Source organism: Cryptomeria japonica, chromosome 10 (genome assembly GCF_030272615.1).
Source record: "Cryptomeria japonica chromosome 10, Sugi_1.0, whole genome shotgun sequence".
In the NCBI taxonomy this organism is placed as follows: Eukaryota; Viridiplantae; Streptophyta; class Pinopsida; order Cupressales; family Cupressaceae; genus Cryptomeria; species Cryptomeria japonica.
This window is the reverse complement of record NC_081414.1, coordinates 574,271,395-574,277,394: the sequence shown is the minus strand read 5'-3', so window position 1 is coordinate 574,277,394 and position 6,000 is coordinate 574,271,395.

Genomic DNA, 6,000 nt, shown 5'->3' with positions numbered 1-6,000 from the left:
TCTCTCTCTCTCTCTCTCTCTCTCTCTCTCTCTCTCTACAAATTTTCACAACTCATACAACATTCCTTTTAGCTCTCTTGTTCTCTTGATCTTCCTAAATCCTCTACAAGTGATGTTGTTCTTATTTCTATTTTTTATTACAACTTTTTTTCATTGTGTTATCATGCACCTTGGCACTATCACATCCTATCAACCTTTTATTTTACTTGCTATTCTTATTTCTAGATGCGTTTTAATTAAGAACGAATAATATTTTTTAATATATTTATTTTTTATTGGTTATTGCAAAGATAGAAATACCAAACAAAGGCTTTGACTAAGGTAAATCCCTAAATAGTCCCTACCATTTTTCTTTTCCTTTGCACTTGCAAGTATCTTAAAGACACTCAACAACACAAAGGTTTGTTAATGCTTCCTTATTTGTAAATTCATTCATATTGTTCATTTGGGTCATAAAAATATTATCATTTAGTTTATTTCTTTATATTTTCATTGTATAGCATTTGTTAGTGCATGTTTTCGATTAGTTTTACAAACTAGGCCAACAAGATTGAACTTCTATGTTTTGTAGAAGCTTTTCTATATTTTATTTGTGTGGATGACAACACAACACATAGATACATGCAACGTTTTGCATCCTGAGAAATGACTTCCTTCTTTTGGCTCCAAGTTCCTTTTTTTTTTTTCTATTTTCAACTCTATAGTTTATTTTTGTAAATTATTATTTTATTTTCTAGACAATAATCTTTTATTAGTTTCTTCTATCATTTTAGTTAAATAAAACTCTTTCTTTTAAAACACTTCTAGATTTTAAGTTGTTTTATTAAATAGTAATAAATTAGTGCAATTGTAATGTCAAAGCAGGAAACATAGTCTAGCTAATATAGTTTAGCTAAATCATATTTTTTCCTCTTTTACGTTATGGACAATGTTGAATTCAAAATAAGTCTTTACCTATTGGCTAGTCATGTGATATTGACAAGTTGCCAAATCAATCAAAATCATTTTACACTAAAAACCCATCAAGTCCAAAAATGTTGTCATTGTGGACAACAAGGACATACATCTAGTGACTATTTTGATCTACATCCTTTATTATCATGTGGTCAACACACACATTCTACAAAATAATGTTATATTAGAGACTACACACAAAATAAATGAAGCATATGTATTTTGGATGGATAGATCATCTCCAAATAGAAAACTAAGGCTCACCTATTATCAAAATTCTATAGGAGAGTCCAAACCACCATTTTAGGTGATAACTTGTCTACTCTTGATGTGGATATTGTTGTTGATCTAGTGGATAATAAATTTGGCATTACACACATTATTAACCATTTGTATGAAAGCTTATTGATCTTTGTACTCCCAGTGTGAATATTGTTGTTGATCTAATTGATGATGAGCTTACCATTACAAATACTATTGATACTTGTACTATTGAGCGACAACCTACCAAGAGAATTATAAAGTTGAACTTAGTTCCCACAAAAGATAATTATGTAATTTATACTTATGATTTCCAATTCTAATTAAGATATAGATAATGAGCAAGGGTAGACTACCAAATGTGTAGCTCGGTATATTTAAGTTTATGGGTATTGCATCTTGTTGATTGCGCTTTTAATCATATTATATGTTGAAAATTTGAAAGAGCGGCTTACAAAATCTTCCCATTAAATTAAAAACCTAGAAGGACAAATAAATGCAACCTTTTGATGGAAACTTGAGAGAGCATCACTAAGTTCTATATCTCTATATAGAGGTTCACATATATTGTCACCTTATGTTGGTGGACATTACAAGTTGGATTTTGAGTTTTTCAAAGAAGGTACTTGGTGATTTCTTGCATTGCCCATTGAGGATTTGTCATTGTAGCATATCGTCACTTATCTATATATATGATTCTTGATGAATATGTATGATGAAAAATCATCATATGCCTTCAATTTTTTTTGTGTTTTTCCTTGCTATGAGCAATTTTTTTCTCAACGTGTGTCTTCAATTGAGAGTATCATGGACAATAAATGGCTAACATTTTCCAACTTGATAATAAATAAGTAGTCTGGATCATTTTGACACACATTTGGGTTAATCATAGGCACAAGTAGCTTGAGTTCTCCAAATTTCTTTCTTTGGAGATACAAGTGACAAAGATAACAATTATTAAGAACCTTATGAATAAGGTACATGAATATTGTTATTCTAGTTAGTGATTATGATTGTTGCTTTTGATAACTAATATCACTATCGTCATCATTTATAAATCGTGCAAAATTATTCTTATTGGACAAAACCATCAAATGATTATAACTAGCATAGATATCTTAAATGCATCTATCTAAAAGACATTGAGAGATATCAATCTCGAGACACCTATACTGAAATTGTTATTGAGAATAGATAGATGCCATGAGTTGAATATCTCTCAAAATCTTTTAGATAGATGTATTTAAGATATCTATGCTAGTTATATTATAAATTAAATGTGTAAAATATATACGAATATTTTATTATACTATTATAGTTTAATAATCAAATAATAATTACTCATTTAATAGTGTACTCACACTAGTTTTATTAAATTTTTATACCACAAAATGAATAAAAATTAGTTGATATATATTATTTATTTATAACAGAATGTAATCCTCTTGATCAAAATATTAGTGTCTTCTTCAACGAACAAAATACAGTAAACCATTCTTTAACAAATAATATATAAATAGTAAATTAAAAAAGATAGATCAAATTTTAAATTTTACATTTTTTATCTTAAAAATAATTAAAAAAAATATTATCTATATTAATATATTATTTAACCTTTTTCAATTCTAAAAAATAATTTAAAAAATATTATCTTAGAAGTATTAAAGTACAGAAAAATTATTTAATCGTGATTTATTATTTCTTCTCTTCTCAATTGGTATTTTTTTTATTACACATTCTTGATTGTGCACTTTTGTTTGAAAAGTTATGAACTAATTTATTTTATACATATATGACTATTAATAATTACTTTGTCCCCTACATATTCTTTATAATGTCTTTTCATTATTAATTTAATATATGAGGACTATAATTTATTTTTATTTATTTTTAACTAGCTCACATTCCACTTGCCACTGGTCATGCCTCTTGACTTAATAAACAGACTTATTATTATTGCATGCAACATGTGTTTTGGATTAAGGTAAAAATAGGTTTTGAAGGGGCCCTAAAACCCTTTAGAAAATTATTCTAAGAGGTATAGAATCAGATAATAACATCCAAAACAAAATGGGTTGCATAGATAAGCATAAGAAACAACAGCCAAAGAGACAGCGAAAGCCCAGCTAGATGTAAAAGACAACAAGGAGACCAAACCCAGACACAGACAGAGCCAGCAACCAAAAAACAGAAAACAACACAGACCCAGTTACATAAGGCTTTTGGGGGTCTCAGTGACCTCAGCCTCAAGGACATTCATAGTATCGGCAACATTCTTCATAGCTTTGTAATCCACATTCTGAATAGCCACCTTTTTCTTCATATTCCCACGGGTCCTTTTGCAGGGTCCTTCTCCACCTTGAGCTGTCTCAGCATCATCCCCAATAATAACAAAAACCCTATCCGGTTGCTCCAGACTATTCGCCATATTATTCATAATCGCAGACTGTTTGACAATTTTGTGACTGCTTACCATAATAGTTTTGAGGGTGTCCTGGATCTTGTTATAGCCTTCCTCAACATGGGTAATATGATCCTCCAGTCGTTTATTCAGTTGATCAACCCCTTCACCCATCTTCTTGATGTAGTCCATAACCGACTTCTTCTCAGCCTTAGTCCAATTCCCCTCATTATTTTGATTACCTTGAGTAGAACCGGCAAGTATCGCTTCCATTTTGCTTCCCCGGGCTCTTTGGTTGATCCTTATCTCCTTAAGTTCATGGAACAACCATTTGAACATGCTAAAAGTGTCAATAGCATTTTCACGAGCCATGCCCAACACATTATCATAATCCTCCCTCTTATCGTTAAGCTCAACACTTTGGGGATGAAGGTCTTCAATACCAACCGCCCCCACATTACCAATCTTCTTATTGGAAGGAGAGGTCGGGACATTAGGGAATTTAGGGTCCTTACCATCTTCTGCCTTCTTGCTAGAAGAGGGGAAGTCATTCTCAGCAGAAGTAGAGGAGGAGGACATAACAATGTTTTTTTGCCCTTTGATACCCTTCCTCACCCTAGGTTTTGAACTCGAGGGTTTTTCAATTTTAGCTTTTTTCAGGGGAAGGGAATTCTTATCAGACCCAGACCTAGAGGCTTCATTGTCAGAGTCACCCGCACTAGTCTCATCATTCTCAGAAACAATGTGGATATATTCATCAGGGGGAGGAAGAGCACGAAAATGGGCATCAATAAGGACCAGCAGGCCTTCGTGCAAGATGGGAAACTTGGAAGGGTTCTTACGGTGGTCACTAAAATTAACCCTAAGAGCATACATGAGATAGAAAGGGAAAGACATCTTCACACTATGGCGAAAATGATTCAATATAACAAAGTGATGACCATACACCCTAGTATAACGACCATCCAAAGTAAGGTAATTCATGATTACATTAAGAAGCTTCTGCCAAAAAGACTTAATGACCGCAATGTCATAGTAACTAGTCGTCTTTTTAACAATTTTGGCCCGCTCTGCCTCCTTCCTAGGGAAATTCTACACAACTTGCTCAGTATACACTCTATCTCTATAATACTTCATACCCTCCATAGATAACCCTGTGACCTGTGCAATAAGGGCTTCATCAACCAGAACCTTCCGACCATGCAAAACAATCGTTCCATCCTTCCAGTTTTGAGCAAAATAGTTCGTGACAGCCTCTGATTACGCCCTTGTAGCCTCTCAATGTAGGGAGTGAACCCCCCTTTCTCCAAAATCTACCATAGCTTATTTTCATTCTTCAACTACACATAGCTAGGGGGCTCAATTCTTTTTCTTGCACCACCCATTCTATCTTGCTCTCTGTAACAGTCTCTGCAAAGAATTTTCAAAGTGAAAGTAAGACTCTGGAAAATGTTTAAAATCGCCCACAAAGCATGCAAAATAAGTTCACATCAATTCTCATGTCCTTTTTGGCCACCTGTCTCAACAAGGAAGGTATCAATAACTCTAGAAACACTCGGAGTCATTACGGCACAAGTTATCATTAAATTTACTCCCTTGACTTTGTTTGTGGAACAAATGCATAGAAAATTTCGAGTCCAGTCTGTCACCACGGGTCCAACTAAGTTGGGCTTTACACGCCACTCCTCTATTGGCAAGGAAGTCGGTCGCCACATTGGCTTGTCTGTATGCATGAACAATAATGCATCTATCAAAGGTTTTAATAATATCTTGTGCCTTCTTCATCCATATATCAACATTCCAAGCTGGAGTAGATTTGCCATTTAGGTAGTTGATAATATTCTTTGAGTCCCCCTCAACCCAAACAAGCTTAAAGTTGTTATGTTTAGCAAGTTTTAAAGTGTGATAGGCTCCTATAGCTTCTGCAACATTATTAGTATTTTTTCCAAGAGGGAGAGCAATAGCAAAAATGAAGTTGCCATAGTGATCCTGTATCACCCCTCCACAGTCAGCTTGACCAAGGTTCCCTCTAGCCGCACCATCAAAATTGATTTTCACCCATCCTTGGGGTGGAAAGTTCCAACTAATGTTGTCCCTAGGATTGACCTTAGATTTGACCAAATCAAGAAGATGACCAAAATCTCAATCCTTGAAAACATTGGCTTCATACTCCTCAAGGATACCACTTTGAAAAAAAACATTGGAGCTAATAGTCGAGAGATTATCAGAGATGGCTCTACAATATCAGGAGGGAAATGGATATTCCTGAAGATACAATTATTACGTTCTTTCCATAAACCTCATGCCATGTGAGGAAACACAAAGGACCATAGCTTCTTCAAGAGAAGATTTCTTGAGGGCAGGTTCTATTGGCGAATGAACTC